This window comes from Balearica regulorum, chromosome 8, assembly GCF_011004875.1.
Source record: "Balearica regulorum gibbericeps isolate bBalReg1 chromosome 8, bBalReg1.pri, whole genome shotgun sequence".
Lineage (NCBI taxonomy): Eukaryota > Metazoa > Chordata > Aves > Gruiformes > Gruidae > Balearica > Balearica regulorum.
The window spans coordinates 7,113,549-7,124,145 of NC_046191.1; positions in this window are offsets into that span (position 1 = coordinate 7,113,549).

The following is a 10,597-nucleotide window of genomic DNA, read 5'->3' on the forward strand; positions in this document are numbered from 1 at the left end:
GGAGAGAGCGGAACGCTTCCCGTCCCTCCGGGAGGGGCTGGGGGGGTAAGGAGAGGGCCGTGCGGGACTGACACCCACCCCCCCACCCCCCCCCACGGTTGCTCACCTCAAAGGCAGCACCCCAGCGTCTCTGGGGCTCGGTTTTCCCCTCAGCGCTCGGTCCCACCTCGAGGAGAGACTTCGGGGGTCCACTCTCACCCACGAGCCTCGGTGGGGGCTCAGGACAGCCAGAGCAAGGAGGTAATTGAGAGGCATCACATCTCAGTTGTGCTCAGGACCCCTTGGCGTTATGAGGGTTAAAAACCTCCACATAATAATTAATGTTTCTGAGAAACCAGTCTCCTACTCTTTTCAGAGGGCATTTCCTATTAGTATCTTAGATAATTATTATTTTTTTTTAAAGTGGGGCCCAGGCAGTCATTCTCTTACCTGTATGAAAGAGCCTCTCCTAAGGGAAAGGTAGGTAGATCTCAGATCAAGATAACACATGCATGTCATGTGCATTTCTCCATGTGATTAGGCTCATGGAAAGAAGAATAATAAAAAGCCTCCAGGAGAACAATAGGTAGATGCACCCCCCTCCAAGGACCTGGTCCTCAGTCAATTTCCTCTAGATTACAAGAGAGGCTGGACCAAGTGCTTTGCCACACAAGTGACCTCCTCACAGAAAAGTTCAGGCTTTAGAGAGAAAGGGAAGTTGTGCAGTATCAATAGAGCTTGACTTGAATTAATAAGACCACATTAGTTCAACTAACACTTTACATTTTAATTTCAGGTCTTGCCTTGAGATGAACTCCAGGCAAGTAGGAGTTTCATGTCTTCTAGCTAACTGTCAGGCAAGAGCCAGGATTGATGGCAGCTTAGGGAGCAACAGTGTCCTCACCAACCAGGGCACAGTCTTGCAGGATCTGAGCATGGCCAGGCTGATGACAGTGACAGATACCATCAGCAGTCCCAGGCAAGGTAAGATATTGAGTCACTCCAGGGTCCACTCAGGAGACAGGACAAGAAGCAAGTTACCTACAACATAGATCTGAAGTTCATCCAGGAGGACCAGCAAGCAATCCAGGCCAGCAGGAGACAGAACCAAGCACAGACATACTCTAGTATAGCTTAGGGGAGGTCAGGTTAGCCTGGTATGAGCTTAAATGTAGCTCCTGGGCCAATGAGCAGAGGGTGTGGTGAGGACCCAGGTGATGCTGGTTAGGGCCTGTTAGTGGTCACCTAGAGCCCTTGACACTGATATCTTTCAGTACTACATACAGTCCTCCTACATTAGGGTCTTTGACTGTACTTGCTAAAAAGTATAAATATTCTTCAGTGGCTTGGTTGATTTTATTCTGTGAAATCAACCCTGACTTAGCAGCAACTGAAATGAAGGCAGAAATTCAGCCAGAGTCAGTCTGCTGAATTACAGATTTGCCTTCCTAATATTTTTTTATATATATGTGAATAGCAAGGGAAGACTCAAATTATTCCACTCTTGGGTGCCTTAAGCTTGAGCAATTTGAGAATTTGTCTTTAGGGACCTCAAAAACAGGCTCAACACTTGATGTTGCAGTACACAAAGTGAGAGAATCAATGACAGTGATGTGGCTGGAGCAAAGACTCCAGAAAAGGGGAGACCATGAGGAATCAATAAGTATTGAACATTAACAAAGAAAAAGGCCAGATTACTATGAGATTTTATAAGAGTTGTAATTTCATCACCTGTGTTGTTCAGATGAAATCAGATTTAATCAGATCCATTGTTTTATGATAAAATTGAGGATGAACTTATTCAGAATATATACAGGAAAATGGTTATCAAAGTCCAGAAGGCAGTCTTTTTACCTCAGTTATGTCAATAGTATCACTACATGTTAGGATTTAATCATGACTTTTTTGATACTTGAGGTCCTGGTCATTTGATTCAGAGTGAGTTTCATTTTAATACAGTAACTTAGTCTTTCAAAGACATGAGGACTGTGTTTCTGTGATTGAGGAAGGAGTCTCCAGTGAGGGAAGGATGGGTGAATCTCAGCTCAAAAGCCATCAGTTGGCTGGCCAGATAGTGTGTATGCCATCAGTCAGCTAATCAACATGTGACATGGTTGAAACCATGAAAGCAGTGTATTCAAAATTTATTACTGAAGGATTGACAGACCCACAGACAGCATAACTGTACAGACCTTGTTCTCTAATTAAGTTAGGTTTAAGCAGAAGACATGCAAGGAGAAAAAAAAAAAAACCACCAACCAAACAAAACAAAACCAAATACAGATAAATGTCATGGTTTTGGAGACTGAGCCAAGACTTTGTGAGGCTGTCAGTACTGTGTTCAAAAGGGAGACCTCCTGTAAGTCCTACAACTTCCCAGGGTGGAGGAATGTCAAATTCTAGTCTAACAGGTATTTGTCTTTTGAAATGTCTTTATGGACCTTGTTCAGTTACTAATAGCTATTTTCTTCCAAAACCTGAATTCCCATCCTCATTTTTCTTTCTGACTCTCTTTATCCATCTGTTTTTTTTGTTTTTTTTTCCATCTTACCCTTTCTCTGTCTGTTTCCATTGAGGTTCTGTTCATACCAGCATTCAACAACCATGGCAAAAAGAGATTTATCAGAGAATCAAATCCAAGAGTGGTTCAATTCACCTTTTCAAATGAGGATTCTCAAATTAAGTGTTCAAGAAATGTTTAGGAATGTAGAACAATCTCAGTTATTTCTGTATTTTACCTTTTCTTATTTTTCAGAACTCAGATAACAATTTTCTACTCAGAAATATTACTACACTGATTTGGAACAAATAAAGTTACTTATCCCAGTTTTATGCTCAGTCTTACACAATCTTCCACACATACTTACTAAGGATAGGGCAGATCTGAGTTGGAGTTGGAGTGAGGGTGGATTCTTTCTCCAAACCTAATGAAGTTTGCCTTTGAAGAAAGCTGAAATGTTATGAAGTGGTAAAATATTTTTTTAGTCAGTCAGTAAACTCATATAGTGCAATTAATTTGTACTTGCCATGATTCTTGGGTGATAATAATTAGCATACTCTGTTGTTCCAATTATTTGGAATGATTTATATGAAACATGAGAAATGAACTTTTGAGTTATCTGAGTGACTGAATTAACTATGTAATTGCCAGAGGATTGAAATAAAAAAGCATTCTCTTTTGATGAGACATTCAGGAACAGGACTTGAAGTGGGAGTGGAGGGTCTTCACTGACCAGTGGATCATGTGCATAGTCTTTTATGTCAAAAGAAAACCGCATCAACTTGTTTTCCCATTCCAATTACAAAACACAGACCTCTTCTTCCAGTAAAAGCTAGTGGTTTGGACCTCGTAAAATATGTTGCCCTCTCTCTCCACTATTGTCAATATCAATTGAACTTACTGCACAGATGCCTGCAGCAGTTCTCTCCACTGAGTGAGGACTGTGTTCCAACCTAACAATGAGGTTATTCAGCTGTCAGAGAAACAAACACAGATCAAAGACCTTTGCAGAACACATGTAAGCAACAGACAAACTATCTAGGTAATTCAGGAGCAGCTTGCAGAAGTGTATCCAAAACAGGATACTTCCGTTCTCTGAGTGCTGAACTATCAGCCTTGTGAATATGAGTCTCTTGGGCAGTGAAGCTCTAGCTGAGCCAAGTCTAGTAAAACCTGCCAACTTTCTCAGATGCACGCAGCCCAGACTCTTCTGCAAATCTTTACCTGACTTACTGGTACTCATGTTGGCTTCCAAGAGATTGTTTTGTCTATACTTAAAGCCCCTTCTCAAAATACCATGGAACTATGTCTTTGGCTTTCTATTTCTTACAACTATTTTCAAGCCTTCCCAATGAAGTCATAAACATATGTATGCTGTACTATGCAATAATTAGAACAGTAGCTATTCTTGTAATCATTAAAAATAATTGTAATCTTAATTGAAACTACAATTAATGTGAAAAGCATACAGTCTCTTATTTAACTATCGTGACGCCACAATATACTGCCCAGCAGAACTGAATTGGTTTAATTTTCCAGCAAGTTAAAACAGTTTTTCTGACTGGATACAGCTTAGAACAAAGGGGACTCGAGGAAGAAGCTAAACGTTATGATTCAGCCATTTGGTTTGGAGACAACTCAAAGTGAATTGTACCTCTGCACTGACCACTAATTAAGAGCTGAGAACAAACATTCATATTTACAGTTGTGGGACACATTTCTACAAGCCAAGCTTCTAGGAAGCAGAAAATTAATTATGAACTACCATTAGGGCTGTCTGGATCAGCATCAATCCTCAGACCTACATGGAATGTTTTTATTTAAGAGCATAATTTAATTATTAATAAGCAAACAGCAGCATAAATTACCTTCAAAAGTAATTCGGTGGCAAATTATGCAATTAAACGAAACTGTCATGCCAAGATGGTGTAACTAGCCCTGATTAGGAGTGACAACTCAAACTGACATCAGGGTTAGTGTAGACAACATGTTTATCACATATGAGTAGTAGGTGCTTCAGGAAGGCAGATGACAGCATAAGATCCAAAACTGAAAGGGGAGCAGAAGTTTAAGGGGTGCATACTTGCAGTACAGTCAGATGCTGTCACTCAGAGGACTAAAAAAGAGAGACTGATGCTAGGATCATTATACAGTGGAGTATCTGCTTTGGCACTGTGTTATCTGACTCTTGTGCATTAGTGAAGGACTGAAATCTGTCAAGAGGACATGATACATCTTTGGTTCTGCTCTCCATTCAACTGATGTACAGCTGTGAGCAAATTGCTTTCCCAGTGCGTGCTTCAGTTTAACTCCATAACTTTGTGATAGTGACAGAGTTGTCTGACACTTGTTTGCAAAAGTGTTTCATAGAATCATAGAATACCAAGTTGGAAAGGACCTCAAGGGTCATCTGGTCCAACCTTTCTTGGCAAAAGCTCTGTCTAGACAAAAACACGATCTAGACAAGATGGCCCAGCACCCCATCCAGCCAAATCTTAGAAGTGTCCAATGTTGGGAAATCCACCATTTCCCTGGGGAGATTATTCCAATGGCTAGTTGTTCTCATTGTGAAAAAATTTCCTCTAGAGTCCAATCAGAATCTCCTCAGGAGTAACTTGCACCCGTTTACCCCTTGTCTTCCATGTGACTCCTTGTAAAAAGGGAGTCTCCATCTTCTTTGTAGCTTCCCTTTAAGTACTGGAACATGGTGATGAGGTCACCCCTAAGACTTCTTTTCTTAAGGCTGAACAAACCCAATTGTCTCAGCCTTTCCTCATAATGGCAGGCTTCCCAGTCCTTTGATCATCTTGGTGGCTGTTCTCTGGACCCTCTCCCGCCTGTCCGCATCTTTTTTGTATAGTAGGGACCAAAACTGAACACATTATTCCAGGTGTGGCCTGATAAGTGCTGAGTAGAGTGGGATAATGACTTCTTCATCTCTGCTGGTGATGCCCTTGTTGATGCAGCCCAGCATCCTGTTGGCTTTCTTTCCCGCTGCAGGACACTGTTCACTCATATTGTTGTTCACCAGGACCCCCAGATCTCTCTCCACAGAGCTGCTCTCCAACCAGGTGGATCACAGTCTGTGCTGCACTCCTGGATTATGTTTTCCCAGGTGCAAGACCTTACACTTGTCCTTGTTGAACTTCATCTATTGTTAAAGTTCTGCAGCAAGAGAGGGACTTTTTACAGGAGCCTGCTTACAATTGCTTCTTATCTTACCAAACTTTATTGTTGGGGCTGAAGTCTTCTATCCTATGTTTCTGTCTCCCACTAACTGGGGTATTTTTAGTTTCATTCAGGTTTATGTTGTGTAGCTAGAAGTCATAGAAAGGAGACTGAAACCAAATGAGAAGTCCAGAAAGAGAAACAAGGACACCAGTGGAAGGGAGCTGAAAACAAAGAAATGGAAGAGAGGCCTGAAGGCTGAGGTGGAGGAGTAACAGCCCACCTGATAAGACAGGACTTGAGTGAAAGATGTTAAGGCCAAAGGTTTGGGCTCTGACCCAATTTGGGAAGTTCCACGAAACTGGAACTGGCATGAAAAGGGATCAGGGGCTAGGATTTGGTAGTTATAGAGAACAAAGCTAGGATGAAGTGATGAGAGTAGGATAGAGTGACCAGTGGCAAACTGAAAGGACAAGGAAGAGGACTAGGCTTTGGAGTAACATGAAGAAGTCTATCCTCACTAGAGATCATTCACATATGAAGCTTGGAATAGAACCCAAGCTTCCTGCTTGTCTCCCTTCCTTTTCTGTCAGCAAATATGTTTAAATCCTGTGCAAAATTGTATGCTTCATTTAGATCTTTCACACATATGATGACAGTCACTGTTACTGATTTCATTAATCCTTTCATTAAACTTTTCTCCAGCACCGATTGAAGTGACTTCCTTTCAGTCTAAGAAGAAAAGATTTGACAGAGAATCTGTCTGAAACGTGCGGGGGAATTTCTCTAGTTGCTCCTGAGTAAAGTATTTCTATCTACTTTTCTCCACTTCTTGTGGAGAAATAGGATCTCCAATGTCTTCCTTCACACAGTGCTTTTATTTTGTATCTTGTGCTCCCCTGTTTCATTCCTGATTGTCTACTTCATATATCTCAACTATGGCAGATGTGTGGCTCAAGAAGAGACAAGAAATTGGCCTTTCAACAGAACACTTCTTAGTCAAATTTTATCACCTATCTGTTTGGCATACATTTTGGTCAGTGCCTGGAAGAAGTTGATGAGCAAGTGCCAAATTCCAACATACAGCTCTGCCTTTAGTTGCTCATATTGTTTCCTGGCCAGCTTGAGATATCAAAGGGACAGGGATCTTCCACATGAGGTCTTGTCTGCTTTCCTGCAATTAAAAAAATTTTTCTATACATACCGCCAGTATTTTTGCAGGAAGTGTTTCTTGACTTGAGGAAAAAAGACACTTAAACATGTCTGTTTCAGAGGAAGTGAGAAGGTGAATAGTTTGGGAAAGTGCCATACCAAAAGATCCAAATCCTGAAAAGGAATGTAGGGCATATCTTTATAACTCTTTCATTGGAGTTAGTCATCACAGAAGATGTGTTATCCATCAGCCAGGAGTAAGATACGGTTTAGAGTGTTCACTAATATAATATCAGATGTAGTTTTTCTTCCAGCCAAGACTAAGCCAATACACCTCTAATGAAGCCTCTGACATTCATCATTCCTCCATACCTGGAATTTGCACCAGGGTTTTTGATAGGAATTGTTTCTGTATTGCTACTGAAGTGGAATGCATCTGTGCAGCTCACTGTCACAGACATGATGAACATCTCAACAGAAGTAGTCAAAGCAGAATCAAGCTAAATTATCTTAATTTACAATAGCATTACTGTTTGTCTTATGGAAGGGAATGTAATTACTTCATTTGTCTGTTGCCGTCTATTTTTAACTGCTGCCAAATCAATCAGCTTTTACATGACACAACTTGCTTTCTCTTGTTGGATTAACAAAAGGTGATAGATATATCTGTACAAACTTGGAAGCAGAATATTATGTTCTGTTCTTTGCTTTTCTTTCACATGTTACATGCTTTTGGGAAAATGGTGTCACCTACATGCTTAGTTGCTTCATCTGTAAGATCAATATGAAGCCCTTTTTCATGATGCTGTGAGGTTTCTATGAGACTCAGTAACAGAATACAGTCAGTATCATCCTTGGCTAAAAATGTTCCCCTTTACTATTCCTTATTATTACTATAGTTCCTCCATCAGTAAAAAACCATTCTTGTAATTTTTAATCTCCCTAAAAATATTCATGTTTTGAACTTCATCACATTCAGTATGGAATAAATTTAGAATAAGGCACATACCATTTCTCAAAAAACAGTGTTCTAAACTTCAAAAAAAGGACAACTTTGAGTTGGGGATTTTTGGGTTTTGTTTACCATAACTAGGGATGGATTTGAAGGTTAACAAAAAGATCTGCTGAGAAATTGCTTTTCTATTGGCATAAGTAAGAATCCATCCTACTGGACTAAGAGTCAAGTCTTAGTTGTTCACAGAGTAACTGTCCAAATAGTGTAAATTTATGAAGGCAAGGCAGCCAAGACCTGGTTGGTGTTAAACAATAATTACATAATCTGAATTGTAAAGAACAAGGGATCCTCAGATAAGGACAGGACTGCAAGACTTGTCTTGAGCTGTGAATTCTGGATTGATTCATAAAAGCTAGAGCCTGTGTAGAGAGTTGTGTATAACTAATTAAGTCATATTGTCAGTGGGAAAAAGCTACAAAAAAGACTGATGTGACCATATCACTTTTGATCAGGGTTGTTTGCTAGCAGTCCATGTTGATTCACTTCATATTAAGTTCTCTAAAGCAGCACACAGGTGTTTTTCCAAATCAGCTGGTTTAGTTATTGGGTAATGCTTCCATTTTGCATATATACAGCTTTGTAAACATATATACGACACAAAGCCCCTTTGCTTCAGAGCAATGCAATAACTCTGTTAGCTGTGAATGCACCTATATGAACATGATGAAATCATGCAGTTTGAGTGATTCTGCATGCTTCTTTTTACTCTTGACTTTAAATCAGCATTTGTACCAAAGTAAAGAAAGATAAGAATAATAGAGGCTGGAATTTAAATTTTATTTTTATTTGCTTCACTGGCTGCTATTTTATAATTTCACATTCAAAATGTTCAGACTGAGACACAAGCACTGATGTGCCTATTCCAAAGGAAATTTGAATTTTTATCTCATTATAGGTCTAAAATTCAGAATTGTTATCACACTAGACATTTTTACATCAGACGCTCCCACTCTAAATTCTAATCTCTTTTCTGCTTCAGAATAATGCCCATAAGAAATCTGTAATGTTTTTACATTATTGCAATTTGTTCTCAGAAGGTCTCATCTATTTAAAAAAATTTAAAATAAAAAGACATGCAAGAATTGTGGTTGTATAAACAATTAAAGCCAGGATCCTATATAAGGCCAAACGTAAATGGTAATCCTCTGAACCTTTAAAACTTTCCACGTTATGTCTTGGGTGCAGAAATTTTGAAAGCCTAACTATACTACAAAAGTAGTCCTTATCTCTGGAAATTCTTCAGATTTTGGGGCAGAATACAAATGAGATGATATCAGCAGTATGGAAATATATGCCCTTAAGTGTTAAAGAACTTTGGGGGCTTTCTTTCAAAATAATGCATTGTCATTTTATTGCTTGTATTTAAGTCTGAGACCAATTATTATAGTAACTTTAAAAGTAGTCATCCTCCACATGAGAATGTAAAAGGAAGAGAAATATCGAGTGTACTGGTTCACTGCTGCAAGCCTATGCCAAGAGCGAAACTGGCCTGACAGGAGAGTGCTGAGCATTCTTACCTTTCTGGAAATAATGGATGTTTTACTGCTGCCAGTCTGTTCCTTTTAGAAATTAAACCATTCAGCTCATAAATCAAGAGCTGAAATTTATTTAGAATAATGGTAACAAAGTCAGTCCCCCACCATGAAGTCACTTTTTGATGAGTGACCACTTAATCCCAGAGATATCATCCTACTATTCACAATGGGTAATTAATGCAAACAGGAAAGGGGACCAGTAAGTGTATATAAGTGTAAGAGTTTGTGTATATATTGAGCGTTTTTTAACTTATTTTGGAAGCTACTAAAGTATACAAACTAAGATTGCTAACCAAACTATATTGGTAGTGAGGTGCTAGAAGCACAACTGACAGTTTTTTCAAACGTATTTTACTCCATTATTCCCCAGTTGCTGTGGCTCAAGATGATTTTGGTTCCTGAGAACAGCTGATTTCCTGCATTGCTGCCATTCAAGCTGATAGAGATCTGCACAAAAGTGAGTTTATAACTGGCTATTAGTGATGTAATACACAAAAAAGACCAAATCTTTATAGATGCTAGGCACTCGGCCCTTCCAACGCATCTATGTAGCTATTGCTAGTATACAGCTCTGTTTGTTTCTTGGTTTATGACTTCTCTTCATATTATATTGTATTTTTTGAGCACCAGCCTCCTCTGTAACAAAATTACAGAATTTTGTTCTTCAGAAGTTGTACTTCAGTCTTTTCTATTGTTCTACAATACTATTATTTCCTTTTACTATTGTTGTTCTATCAGTCAGTGCTTAGGAAAGCATCTGTCCCTGACTCTGTGGATGCTGTTATTTCTGTTTAAGTGGGGGAAAAGAATATGTAAGCAGAATTGCCTCAAAAACTTTCATGTCTGTGCTTACCTTCCAGAATACAAGTCCGCTTACTTAAAATGCAATGATCCTTCAACTGTTCTCATTTTCTGGAATTAGTTTAGAAGATCTTCTTGTTGAGCAGGTATCATGCAATGTTTTGAGATAAAATAGCATGCCTTATCTCTTAGGCCTGTAGATTGACAGCTTGGATCAGGTTTTCTAGGCTAAGAATGGAAAGTTACTTGGGGCTGACTTCAGCTCCTGTGTAGAGACAGCTGGCATAGGTCAGCCATTATCACTAGACTGGCCCCCACTGTTGCCTGTGCCTACCTGCTGCAGAGTTGGAATAAAAGATGTAGCCGAGTTTTGTTGTTTCTCATCCTATATTGTGGGCATCACTATGTTTGGGAGCTGGCTAGGTAGATAAGTTAGCTGTCTAGCAT